This window comes from Papio anubis, chromosome 18, assembly GCF_008728515.1.
Source record: "Papio anubis isolate 15944 chromosome 18, Panubis1.0, whole genome shotgun sequence".
Taxonomy (NCBI): Eukaryota; Metazoa; Chordata; class Mammalia; order Primates; family Cercopithecidae; genus Papio; species Papio anubis.
Window position 1 is genome coordinate 21,305,916 of NC_044993.1, and position 14,253 is coordinate 21,320,168.

A 14,253-nucleotide genomic window follows, 5' to 3' on the forward strand; every position below is an offset into this window, starting at 1 on the left:
GGTGAAGAGGTTTTGCAAGACTGAGCCTTGCAGACAGGCTTAGCACATGGAAGGGTGGCCAAGCCTGAGGGGTGACAGGGCAGGAAACAGGCCTGTCCACCTCACAGAAACTGGGATCCAAGCTGGGTCTTGGTCTCCTGAGAGGAAGGGCATTCGCGCATGCAGAGCTGAGGGTTAGGAGAAGGGTATGCACCTAGTAAAGGGTGTGGGTGTCCACCCTGGCTGGGTGGACAGAGACCCGAATGAAAAGGCTGGGAAAAAGTTTGGAAATTGGCCAGGTTGAGAAACTTAGGTCCTGAAGGGGTCAGCAAGGCATTGTGGAGGGCCTGCTGCAAGCAAAACTGAAGGAAGGTACATCCAGGCAGCCTTTACTTCCTCTCCTCCACAGCCTTGGTGCTGTGAACTGACACCCAAACCCTCCAGGAGCACTCCCTTTCTAGATCCAACAAAGGGCAGAAGAAAAAAATAAAGCCTGGATCCATTTGAAAAGGGGCCAAGCAGCCCCTCCCAAACCTAGTTCTTTGACTTGCACCCAAGACTTAAATACACCCTTTGAAACTCCTCATCCATTGAAGTTCCTTTCCTTTGAAACCATAAAAGAATGTAGGGCTGCATTTTGCCTTGGTGGTAGGAAAATTCCACATGCAACTTGCAGCATTTACAGGGTGGAGACTTCTATCCTGGGAGCAGGATGTCTGAGCCCAGGCCTTTCCACAACATTGACAGCCAGGGGCCTGGCAGTGCAGCCCAGAGGTCGAGGCATGTTCTGGAGTCAGGTCCTGTGTGATAAGCCAGTTGAGTGACCTTAAGCAGGCCACTGGATCTTGTGAAATCCCAGTTTTCTCGCTCCTAAAATGAAGACAACATCTGCCCTCACTCTGGAAGGCTGCATACCTTTCAGGCACAGGGGTGTATGCACGTGCCAACAAGGGTATCAGGCCAGCTGACATCTGGTTGGTTTTCTCTCCCTGTGGGAACTTCCATATCCTTTGGCAGTCACTGCTGCAGATGAATACATGGGATGGCAAATTGTCACCAGAAATAAACAGCCATCAAGAGTAGAATGGCCTCAAAGGTATGCCATCTAGTCTTTGCCTCTGTGACCAACACCAAATGAGGCTCCATGACATCCAGAGCAGGGTGAGAGGGATCTCTGTCCCCACCAAGTGCTTAAGTGTACAGCAGGAGGTCAGAGGCTGAAGAATGTTTATTATAGGAGACATCAGAGACTGGAATAGATGGCAGCTTCATTAAGAGGTGGAGACAGAGGTGTAGTGGGGAGAGGGCAGAATACTGACTCAGAGCACCAGGAATCTTAAAAAGAAAATGGCTGAACCGAGACCCTTACCTCATACCATAGACAACAATTAACCCAAAATGAATCATGGACCTAAATGTAAGAACTAAAACTATAAAACAACCAGAAGAGAACATAGGAGAAATTCTTTGTGGCTTTGGATTTACAAAGATTTCCCAAAAGTACACAAAAAGCACAAGCTGTAAAGATAAACATTAATACCTTGATCTAAAAATCATCATCATGATTTAAAACTTTTGTGGGCCGGGTACAGTGGCTCATGCCTGTAATCTTAGCATTTTGGGTGGCCGAGTGGGTGGATCACTTGAGGTCAGGAGTTCAAGACCAACCTGGCCAACATGGTGAAACCCTGTCTCTACTAAAAATACAAAAATTAGCTGGGTGTGGTGGCATGCACCTGTAATCCCAGCTACACGGGAAGCTGAAGCACAAGAATTACGTGAACTCTGGAGCTGAGATCATGCCACTGCACTCCAGCCTAGGCAACAGAGTAAGAGTCCATCTCAAAAAAATAAAAATAAAAATAGCTTCCTGCCATCTTGGATCATGTGGAAGCCTACTGGGAACAGAACTTCTAAAAGAAAATATGTCTGGAAGGCTGTGGTCCAAGGCCATTTTTGCTGGGTATAAGCGGGGTCTCCAGAACCAAAGGGAGCACACAGCTCTTCTTAAAATTAAAGATGATTATGCCCGAGATGAAACAGAATTCTATTTGGACAAGAGACGCACTTATGTATACAATGCAAAGAACAACACAGTGACTCCTGGCGGCAAACAAAACAAAACCAGAGTAATCTGGGGAAAGGTAACTCAAGCCCATGGAAACAGTGGCATGTTTCATACCAAGTTCCGAAGGAATCATCCTGCTAAGGCAGGAAGCCTGTCATGGGGACATAGAATCCGAGTGATGCTGTACCCCTCAAGGATTTAAACTAATGAAAAGTCAATAAATAAACATGGATTTGTGCTCTTGTAAAAAATAAATAAAATAAAATAAAAATAAAAAAGATTTAAAACTTTTGTGCTTCAAAATGCACTGCTACAAAAATGAAGAAGTATGGGCCAAGTGCAGTGGCTCACACCTGTAGTCCCAGCACTTTGGGAGGCCGAGGTGGGAGGATCAGTTGAGGTCAGGAGTTCAAGGCCAGCCTGGCCAACATGGTGAAACCTCGTCTCTACTAAAAATACAAAAATTAGCCAGGTGTGGTCGTGGGCACCTATAATCCCAGGTACTTGGGAGGCTGAGGCATGAGAATGTCTTGAACCCAGAGGCAGAGGTTTCACTGAGCTGAGATGGTGCCACTGCACTCCAGCCTGGGAGACAGAGCGAAACTGTCTCAAAATACAAAAACAAAACCAATAAAAAGGGTAAAGAATTTGAAGAGACACTTCACCAAACAAGATGTTTGGATGGCAAGTAAGCATATGAAAAGATGCTCAACATCATTAGTCATTAAAGAAGTACAAATTAAAATTACAATGAGATACTACTACACACCCACTAGAATGGCTAAAATTAAAAAGACTGACCATACCTTGTGTTGACAAGGATATAGAGCAGCTGCAACTCTCATAAACAGCTGGTGTGGATAGAAAATGGTTCAACCACTTTGGAAAACAGTTGGCAGTTTCTTTAAAAGTTGAACATACGGCTGGGTGCAGTGGCTCACGCCTATAATCCTAGCACTTTGGGAGGCCAAGGTGGGTGGATCACGAGGTCAGGAGATCGAGACCATCCTGGCTAACACGGTGAAACCCTGTCTCTACTAAAAATACAAAAGATTAGCCAGGTGTGGTGGCAGGTGCCTATAGTCCCAGCTACTTGGAAGGCTGAGGCAGGAGAATGGCATGAACCCAGGTGGTGGAGCTTCCAGTGAGCTGAGATCGTGCCACTGCACTCCAGCCTGGGCGACAGAGCAAGACTCAGTTTCAAAAAAAAAAAAAAAGTTGAACATACGCCAGTTATTCGATTTCTAGGTACTTTGCCAAGAGAAATAAAAGCATATATTCACATAAATACTTGTGAGTGAACAGTCATAGCAACTTTATTCGTAATAGCCCCCAAACTAGAAAGAACTCAAAGCCCACTGACTAATGAATGGATAAACAAATTGTGGTATATTCATATAATGGAATATTACTCAGCAATAGAAAGGAACAAACTGTTTATACAATGATATGGATGAGTCTTAAAACAATGACATTGAGTGAAAGAAGACAGACCCAAAAAAGTGCACATACTGCATGATTCTACATACATACAATTCTAGAAAATGTGAACTAATCTATAGTGACTGACAGCAGATCAGTGGTTGACTGGGGGCAGGAGGGCAGCAAGCAAGGATTTCCATGGGTACAAGGAAATGAGTGATGGAGATAGTCATTGTCCACTGTGGTGCTGGTTTCACAGGGCAGACGTATGTCAAAAATCCATTGAAATGTGCAGTTTACTGTATATCAATTATGCTCAATAAAACTGTGCAAAAGAAGGAGGAGGGGAGGGAGGCAGCAGCTCTTGGCCCCAGGGGGACAACCAGTCACTCCTTAGGGTTTATCTACAGAATCTATGAATTCACTCTCCTCTACCACCCAGGGGTTCTTTACCAACTCAGTTACACCTCCCCAACTTGTCCCAGGTTCTTTGAGGGCAGGGACTGTGCCTTCTGTATCAAGTGTCTCCTGTTGAGAAAGTGGATAATGGCAATGATGAGGCAGCTTCCGTGGGTGGTAGGAGAGGGGCCGGTCTATCATTAGGACCAGGGCTGATCACATCTGGATCTTGGGGGAGTCTACCCAACTGTAGGGCAATAACACCACTGTCATTTCTACCTTGTTTGTAGAATTCATGGTGACTCACTCCAGGAAGACTCCCAGCACTGCTGAGGAACAGGATAAGGCAGAGGTGAGATGGTGAGCTACACTTGACTATGAAGGAACTGAACCCCCAGGGCTCACCCTTCAAGTTGGGGCTGTCAGACAAGATGATCCTTATGTAATCTACAGAGAACCATTTACTTCTGGAGCGAGGAAGCCAATGCTGTGTGCAAGGTGCTCCTCCAAACCTGCTGAACCTAGATTCCAATGTTTACCACACTGACCTGATTGAAGTCTCTGTGGTCTGTGGTCACCATCATTCTGGTTGAGGCACCCCGAGGCTGACAACCCTTGCTAAGCCAGAGCTGGAGCTCTCCCTTCTAGAAGCCAGGCCAGAATCCTGCATGGCCACCAAGTCTTGACTTTCGGAGGCCAAACACTTGATTCAACATGATGAAGCTCATTTCTGTTGCATTCAAGCACCATGAGGGCCTTCGGTAGTGATGGTTCCCATAGATTTGTGTAAACCAAAGTATGGACTAGCTTACACATGCAATCCTTCACTTTGATGCTGGTCCTGCCAACCTCTATGATCTGCCCTCACCCCTGTGGATTTTCCTTGATAGCGTTACTCTTACTAAAGAAAAGCTTGATTCAAAAATCCAACCACATGGGCTGGTTCGAAGGTAGTGTGTTATCTCAGTTGATTGCTCACTGTCAGTTACAGGTTGAACTCCTTGTTCTACTCTTTCCCCCTTCTTGCCACTGCACTTGACTAGTTTAAAAAAATATCCAACCACAAAATGGACATATGTGTTGAGTTATATGACACTTATGTGACAAAGGAATAAGTCATTTGATGAATAAGTGTCCTGGGTGTTCCTTTAAATCAGACACTTGAGCCAGGCACGGTGGCTTAGGTCTGTAATCCCAGCACTTTGGGAGGCCGAGGCAGCTGTATCACCTGAGGTCAAGGGTTTGAGACCAGCCCAGCCAATATGGTGAAACCACGTCTCTACTAAAAATACAAAAATTAGCTGGGTATGGTAGCAGCGCCTGTAATCCCAGCTACTTGGGAGGCTGAGGAAGGAGAATCGCTTGAACCTGGGAGGCAGAGAGTGCAGTGAGCCAAGATGGTGCCACTGCACTCCAGCCTGGGCGAAAGAGTGAGACTCCATCTCAAAAAATAATTAATTATAATTAATAATTAATTAATAATTAATTAATTAATCACACAGTCTCTCATGGGCATTCACAAAATAATCTGGTCTGTGGAAACTCCCTGCAGGGGGATTTTCAAATGTGCCTGGGAAGTAAGGTGATACATCTAGTGAGAGCCATCCTTTCCTCTGGGCCCTGCTAGGGCTCCATTTCCTCAGGAAGTTCCCCTGACTTTGAAAGGGGCCAAGCTGCAGAGGGGGGAGAAGGGCGTGTGTGGCGGAGATCTGCACTTCCTCTCTAGGCCATTCTCGGTGCCCCGCTGACCTCCATTGACTCCACAGAACTTGCCCTGCTCTCTAGCCTGGCACAGTGGCTCCGTAGACTTTGAGCTCACCTCCCATGCTCCCAGGCACTCCTAACCGAGCTCAGCTCCTCAAATGGTGGGAAAGGTCTGTTGTTTAGATCTCTCATCCATTAGACATCAGGTGACACCACTTGGCCAAGTAACCTAGCAAATCCTGCTGATGCATTTTAATTGAAACCATATGCCCAGAATGGCCACCCCAGTGAGCAGGGCAAAATGAAGTGGCCTCTCCCCAGGATGAGCACCTACACAAGGCACAGCACATTGCCACAGCACACGTCTCCCCAGTAAACGCACTTGTATCTTAACAGAAGAGCTCTCCTGGCCACTGCAACTGGGGACACAAGGGTGTGAAAATGAGCAGGGCACTAAGACTAACTGCAGAGTCAGATGGAGGAGGACATAGGCATCTGAGATCTAAGACCGATCCTTGGAGCCCTGAGGCAAGCTGTGAATCCCACAATGGTGTGTGCATCTAAGTGGCACCAGGTGGAGGGGAATCACGGTTCTGACCCTGAGACCACCCACCTCCTTGATGGGAGCTCAGGCCCCTATTCAAATAGTTATGGTGTGCCCACTAAGTGCTGACACTGTGGACTCAGTGGTAAACAAGGACAAGCCCTTGCCCTCAAGTTTTCACAGCTTCATCTCTGTGGCATCAGCCCTGAGATATCATGAAGCAAGAGCAGGGCTGGCCAGATTGGGTGCCAAAAGTGGCCCAGGTAGAACTGCAGAACTCCATCTCTTAGTGAAGGGAGAGAGAACTCAGGATAGGACAGGGCAGGGCCAGACATTCTCAACTGAAGCCACTGAGACCTTGGCCAAAACCAAACAGGGACATGTGTGTGAATTCTGGCCGGTATCAGAAAGCAGCCAAGGCTGGCCAAGCTTCAAGAGGGCCTGAACCAAGTCGCAGGTCACATCAGAGCTTCTTCTAAAAGGGCAGCTCCTATAGCAGCCTGGGGCCAGAGGTGCAGCAGCCTGGGCTGGGAGCAAAGGCTGGGCTTGCAGGGAAGAGCAAGAGTGTACAAGTGAGTGGAAAGATTCAGAAGGTGGCCTGATAGGTGGCAGAGGAGGAGCAACCCTAGTGGGCATAGAGGTGACAGCTAAGGATGGGGCCATGCTGTGCATCACAGCCCAGGGGGCAGACCCTAGTCAGAACTATGGCTCCACGCTACCTTCCCACAAGTCCCCATCTGAGATGCTCGGAAGCCAGAGCCCCTCAGCTGCTCCAGTTGGCTTCTGGTTTCTGCTTTTCATTCACCACCTCCCTCCTAGCCACCCTTCATAGGCTTCAGCCTTCTTGACTGTGTTACCTGTGTCCCTGCTGTGGACCCCACATCAGGGTTGGGCTTCCTTGGCTTGGCTCTGGGGTAGCCCCATGTCCAGCTGTCTCTCCCGTCTTCTGTCTATTGGGGTCCCACCTGACCCAAGTCTGGCCTCACCCCACACCTACCTGACAAAGTATGAGGTTCACTGGTGGTTCCTGACAAGGCTTTCCATGATCCCACTTTTTAAATTATTATTTTTATTATTATTTTTGAGACAGAGTCTCGCTCTGTGCCCCAGGCTGGAGTGCAGTGGCATGATTTCAACCCCTGGTTTCAAGCGATTCTCCCACCTCAGTCTCTCAAGTAGCTGGGACTACAGGCGTGCACCATGCTCGGCTAATTTTTGTATTTTTAGCAGAGACAGGGTTTTGCTATGTTGCCCAGACTGGTCTCGAACTCCTGAGCTCAAGCGATCCATCTGCCTCAGCCGAGTGATCCATCACTCAGCTCAAGTGATCCATAGCTCACTACAGCCTCCACCTCCTGGGCTCAAGCAATCCTCCCACCTCAGCTTCCCTAAGTGCTGGGATTACAGGTGAGAGTCATTGCTCTCGGGCCTCGACCCCACTTGATGTGGGATGGTCCAGACAGGAACAAGGAGTATGTGGCTCTAGAGAAGAGGGCCAAATGCAAGAAATCAGAAGGTTGACACTTCGATAAGAAACCAGGGACCACTCAGGAGCTGGGTCTGGAGGCGCCCCAGGTCTGCTGGGCAGGCATGAACTAGAAGTAGGTTTGGCTCCAGATTCAAGAGACAGAGTTCTGAGGGCAATCAAGGCTGGGGGCTGGGGAGCCTCCTGGAGACCCCAGGAGCTGAATGAGAGGTGTCGAGAGTGTCTAAGCTGAGGTTGGGGCCAGGAATCTGAAAGACTGCAGGGAACTAGGCAAGTGGCTGGGGACAACTGTCAAATCGGCATCTTTCTCACCTGGGCTTACTGTCTTCCTGTCCCTCGGCATCTCAGAAATGCTGCTGATCCCTGAAGGGTCGGGGCCACACAAGCCAGAGAGGTGGAAGAGGCTGGCAGGGTGAAGAGCCACAGTGACCGTGGGAGCTCGCCTTGTAGCCCTGGCTGGACAGGATCATCCCCAGGGCATGTCAGCCCTGGGGTCTTCAGAAAGTCCCTTAGCTCCTACAGGCCAGAGAGACATAGTTAGTAAGTCTTGTTCTAAGGAATTTCAGGTGAACTGTCCCACCTATTCACCCCAAATCTAGAACAAAGTTGGGGTGAGACATGAGACAAATACTCAAGATCCCAAGATCTCAAATATCAGTGAGTGAATTTAGTTTGGGGAAACATATAATCAATTCCCAAGGAAAATGTGGCTCCAAGGCTCCTAACAAATGAGAATGACGCCAAGATACCAACACCCAGCAGTCCTACAAGTGGCATCTACAACCATTTGCAGCTGCATGGCCCATGCTGACCGGAGCAAAGGCTGCCAGAAGCCCAGTGCGGGAGCCACACTCTGCCACACAGTCTGCTGTGGGGTCCTGGGCAGATCACTTCTCCCTGGCCTCAGGTTCCTGATCAGCAGGACACTCGCAGCTCTTGTCAGGTTGCATGGGGGAGCCTCACCCACTGAATACCGCTCACTCCCTGAGGGCTGAGCTCTGGGGACAGGCTGTCAGGGCCATTCACCTTCTTCCATCAGATAAACTGAACTTCCCCTAAAGCTCTGCAGCTGGGGGAGCCTCAGCCCACACAGAGCACTCAGGGACTGCCTCCAAAAACTGCCAGTTCTCTCCACGTGATCAAGTGGAGTGACCAAGGACAACTGAAAGGAGAACAAAGAAAGGAGAACCAGACTAGAGGCATACATGACCTCAGAGAACACGCAGCTTCCTCCCCTAGACCACAGGGCTCAGTAGCACCCAATTCCCTGCTGTTCTCGAGAGGGACAGAGTGGTGTCAGCTGGACGGGCCCTGCAGCTTCTCCACTTGTGGCATTGGCCAAGTGACTACCCTGCCCTGCACCTCAGCTTCCCCACGTGCCAAGTGGCATGGTTGTGAGGATAAAATAAGAATGTGTATTAAACAAAGGTCACATAACACACACCCTGTGAGTGTAACTTCCAGGCTTCCCTTCTGACCACACCATCACTCCACCTCCAAGCAAGGCCAACAGCTGCTCTGTCTCTCTCAGTTTATCAAAACACAAATTAGAAGTCTGTCTCCCCAGGCTGTCAGAGGAAATGGTTCAGAACTGTAAACACGTGTAGCTGCATTTCGAATAACAAAAACGTGGGTGTTCCGTTTTGCTTCCTTTACAATCTATTATTTTTTCTGCAAACGCTACCACTAACAGCACAGAACGTAGCATTTTGGAAAGTTTTAGTGGCTAGGAATAGAAAAAAAAAAAAAAACCCTATGTCAACCCCAATTACTTTAAAAGATGAAGAAAAGAAAAAGAAAACAAAACAAACCAAATTTATTTTTAGAAATGCCGTTCTTTGGGCAAATATTGATTTTAAAACAGCAAGAATATTTATACACATATTAACAGGATTTCTCTTACAAAATCTTTAGCTGCTGAATCTCAGGAAATCCTGGAGTTATTTTCAAATTTTTCATTCTGACACAAAGCCAATTTCAGTTCATGTTAAGAAGAGATTGCCTTCTACTCATATGAAACAATGTGAAATTGATTTTTCTATTCTCGATAATATTTGTTGAGAAAATAGTCTTATAGTTTTAAAAACAAATCTGGAAATATTTTGAAAGTAACTTTACACTGTTTCTTAATATGACATTATTATTTTGATTGGAATATAGTTTCATTAGTCAAAAATCACCTTTACTTTTACTAGTGGTTATCACGTTCACTTCATGTTTCACTACATTAGACAAGGAGCCACACAATGGATCAGCGAAACAGAGCTTTAGCCAGCTTAGTCTGTAGTGGGATTTCTGTACTTTTCCATCAAATCGTTTTAAACATTATTTTGGTACCCGAAGCCTTAGTGACATGACTGTAACCATCACGAACAAAACTATTATTACACTACAGAAACAAAGAGAAGAATTAGGTTAAGTGGCTGAGGCCACTGAGGAGAAAGGGACAAATACAAACTCCAAATAGACACAAACAATTATTTGGGGATCTTTTTGCAGAAACCATGACATCTGTGCCAGTGAAACTCAATACACACGCACCAGGGCCTCCAGTGAATCCAGGCTATGACAGGAGAGGGGGGTCTTGGGCACCGGGTCTGAGGAGTGAATCAGGCAGCTGCACAGGACCCTGAGCTTGAAGTTTAATGCTCTTCAGTCACTATCTCGAAATCCTTAATAATTCTACCATTGAGTTTGTGTTTTCTAAGTGATATCTGATGGGACAACACCTAGCAAAGAAAAGGAAGTAGGTATCTGAATTGAGGCAGGTGTGACTTACGCCTTTTCCTTTGGTTAGAAATACGTTGCATGCTGGTACGAATGTACAGCCTTTAGCAGCAACTTGGTATTAACTAGTAAAATTCACGTGCCAGGAGCTGGGAGCCTCCATTCACTTGAGGTCCTACCTCCCTCCACCTCCCCACCTCCCTGGGACAAGTTCTGGGCCACCTGCCCCTCCACCCAGTGACTGCACCCATCCTGGCATGGGTCTGGGTACAGATACGGGAAGGATCAGGGTTGGGCGTCTGTGTGAAGTGATGCTTCTCAGCCTTCCTGCCCATCAGCTTCCCTCTGTGAGCTTTTTAGTGAGAGGAGGTGTGAATGTGACCAGTGGCTGCTCAGCAGAGGGCAGAGCCTCAGGCACTGAGAGGATCTGCACTTGAGCTGTAAGGATCTCTTGTGCCCGAGGAAGAGCAGCATTAAATAGCAAATTAAAGAAAAACAAAAACAAAAACAAAAAACCACCATACAAGTAGAGAGAGACTGGGGGAAAAGGAAAAAGCTTTTTCCTGCTTCGTGAACAAGGGGCGTTACATTTTCATTGGCACTGGGTTCCACATATTATGTAGCTGGCCGTGGAAGCAGGCACTTAGAGAGAAAGTGCCAATCCTAGAAAAAGTAGAAATAGCCTCACTGTAGGGTATGGGGACTTCTCCCAGCAGGGCTCAAGCAAGAAGGCTGATAAACAGCACTGAGGGCCCAAGTGAGGGTGGAACCAGGCATAGGGAGTCTGGTATCTTTTCCATATAGTCATGTGGAAGGTTCAACCATCACCTAGCAACCTGGTAGCAAAGAAAAGGAAGTAGGTATCTGAATTGAGGCAGGCAGGGCTTGTGCCTTTTCCTTTGGCTAGAATGTTGGGGACGATGTTGCATGTCAGTAGGAATGTACAGCCTTTGGGAGCAACATGGCATTAACCAGTAAAATTCAAGATGCACATAGACCCTGGAGAAATCCCTGCATGTGTGCGAGAGGAGACCAGCATGAGAGTGTTATGGCAGCAGTATGGGAAATACCTCAAAACTGGAAATAATCTTAATGTTCATCAAGAGAATGGAGATGGGAGCATATCCATGCAGCAGGAAACCATAGAGCTATGAAGACAAATCAATCAGAGCTCCATGTGTCAGCATGGAAGACTCTGGAATGTAATATGGAGCAGACCTGTGGGCACCCAGCCTTTACAGGCCACAGTTCTATGTCCCCCAAGTTGGCTGAGTCTTGGAGCAGGGAAAGGCCTGGCCTCCTGTGGGGTAATATGGGAGTCATCTACAAGACCTACCTACATCCAGTCCACCGAGGGCCCAATGCCTGAGTTTCCACCATTAGAAATCTGTTCCTTTGAGTCAAGGCTATGTGCTCTGTAGGCAATCAGAGAGACCAGTGGTTTCATTCTGCAGAGCTCTGCTGAGCAGCTATGGGTCACACTCATACCTCCTCTCACTAAACAGCTAACGGAAGGAAGCTGATGGGCAGGAAGGCTGAGCAGCAGGGTCAGGCCTAAATTCAAAGCACAATGGTATTTAGGATGGGTCTGATGACAAGAGGTCAGAGGAGGCAGCTAGAAAGCATCAGGAAACAGAAATGCTAATAAAATTATAAGAATTTTAAGAAGGAGTTGCAGAAACTGGTCAAATATCAGGAGGTAGGTCAATTCAGGAGAAGATCAAAAATATGTCATTTAATAATCCAACAAGAAGTCACTGGTAACCTTAGTGGGGACAGTTTCAGTAGACTGATGGGGATGGAATCCAGACTTAGTGGGTAGTAAAAGAAGCTGAGGAAATAGAGGCACAAAATTCGGGCTCCTTTCAAGAAGTTTGTGAAGGGCAGTGTGGGAACTCTGAGGAGAGAGAAGGTAAAGGTTTTCCAGAATGAGAAAGAATTATGCTTGTGGGGTGAAGGAAAGGAACCACACAAGGGAAGGATTAGAGAATCAGAGAAAGAGGGGGAATTTATTGAACTGCATCCTGGGGGAGGCCAGAGAGTGTGGGAGGGAGAGCTTGAGGGAAGACTGGTCTTGGAAATACCATGTGGATCATGTTAGAAGCAAAGAAAAGAGCAGTGAACCTGATGTGCTTCACTCTCCCAGGGAAGGAGACGTTAAGGTCACTGGAGACAGAGATAGGAGTGGGGTGAACAATTTGAGGAGAGTTGGACACACAGGAAACAGCCATCATGGGGGAATGGAATTAGAGTCTAGCCTAAGGTGTATTAGGTGTAATTAAAAGGACCAGCAAAGAGCTGGCTGAGTTGGAAACCATGTCTCTGTACTGGTGCTAATTTTCTTCTGTCCCAGTAGAACTTCACAGCCCCGAAGCCCCGCAGAGAAGCTGGAAGACTGGATTAGTCCTGACTGGGGTAGGCAGGGAAAGTACAGCTGGACATGGGGCTTATGGCCACTGAGAGCTCTGGTTAGACAACAGCAGCTCAGGGACAGCTGGGGTTGACAAACAAAAGAGACTTTGCCAGTTCTCTTTTCTAACAGAGATCACTATCTGTTACAACTTTAAAAACGTTAAATAGAAAAGCATTTAGAATGGCTGGAGTTGATGTTTTCAACATTGAAGTAGCAACCTGCACCCCACCTTGCTCTGAGTCACTGACCAGGGTCAAGTGCCTTCTATCGGCACGCGGCCTTGCCAATCTTCAGCTCTTGGTATAGCATCAGGTCTGCCCTACAAACCCAGAGGTCAGTCATAGCGGAATGAGATTCTTATCTACTTCCACCCCAGCCCCTGCAGGCAACTGCTGCTGCAGGTGCTTAAGAAGAAAAGTTTATAAGTTCCTCAAATGTGGCATTTCGGTTAACCTATTGACTTACTGAAAAATTGACTGGATTGAAAACTATTATGTCCAGCGACTGCTTTTTTTTTTTTTTTTTTTTTTTTTTTGAGGCGGGGTCTGGCTCTGTCACCCAGACTGGAGTGCAGTGGCGCGATCTCGGCTCACTGCAGCCTCAGCCTCCTGGGTTCAAGCAATTCTCCTGTCTCAGCCTCCCAAGTAGCTGGGACTACAGGCACCTGCCACCATACCCAGCTAATTTTGTATTTTTGGTAGAGATGGGGTTTCACCATACTGTCCAGACTGGTCTCAAACTCCTGACCTCAGATGATCCACTCACTTTGGCCTCCCAAAGTGCTTGGATTACAGGCATGAGACACCACGCCCAGCCTTGCCACTGCTTTTTGAATAGGGAACATGCTGCTGGACACCAGCAGTTTTCTAACCCTGGTAAACACCTTTAAGGAATTTTCAGTTTTTCAGAATTTTGTTTATGGGTCTATTTTTAGTTTGTGTGTTTTATAACTTTTAAGTCATTTTTATTTTTTTTTATTTTTATTTTTTTTTCCGAGACGGAGTCTAGCTCTGTCGCCCAGGCTGGAGTGCAGTGGCCTGATCTCAGCTCACTGCAAGCTCCGCCTCCCGGGTTTACGCCATTCTCCTGCCTCAGCCTCCTGAGTAGCTGGGACTACAGGCGCCCGCCACTTCGCCCGGCTAGTTTTTTTTTTTGTATTTTTTAGTAGAGACGGGGTTTCACCATATTAGCCAGTATGGTCTCGATCTCCTGACCTCGTGATCCTCCCGTCTCGGCCTCCCAAAGTGCTGGGATTACAGGCCTGAGCCACCGCGCCTGGCCACTTTTAAGTCATTTTTAGCCAATTATTTCTACTTGGCACTGTTTATACTTATAAAAAGAATTATTTAAATATCCAATGATAGGATCTGTTTACAGTTTCCTTTATTTATTTTTATTTATTTATTATATTTTTTGAGACAGAGTCTCGCTCTGTCGCCCAGGCTGGAGTGCAGTGGCCGGATCTCAGCTCACTGCAAGCTCCGCCTCCCAGGTTCATGCCATTCTCCTGC

At 47.2% G+C, this 14,253-nt stretch overlaps 1 long non-coding RNA gene and 1 pseudogene across 1 annotated transcript; one reads left to right on the plus strand and one right to left on the minus strand.

Annotated features, from left to right (window-relative positions):
• Positions 1-1,904: 1,904 nt before the first annotated feature.
• On the plus strand, positions 1,905-2,249 carry LOC108583606 (annotated as a pseudogene).
• Positions 2,250-3,417: 1,168 nt separating this feature from the next.
• LOC103880520 lies at positions 3,418-9,353 on the minus strand. The gene is made up of 2 exons (XR_002519290.2): positions 7,915-9,353; positions 3,418-4,194 (listed from the first exon to the last, which is right to left on the minus strand). It is a non-coding gene; the product is annotated as an uncharacterized LOC103880520 (long non-coding RNA).
• Positions 9,354-14,253: the final 4,900 nt, after the last annotated feature.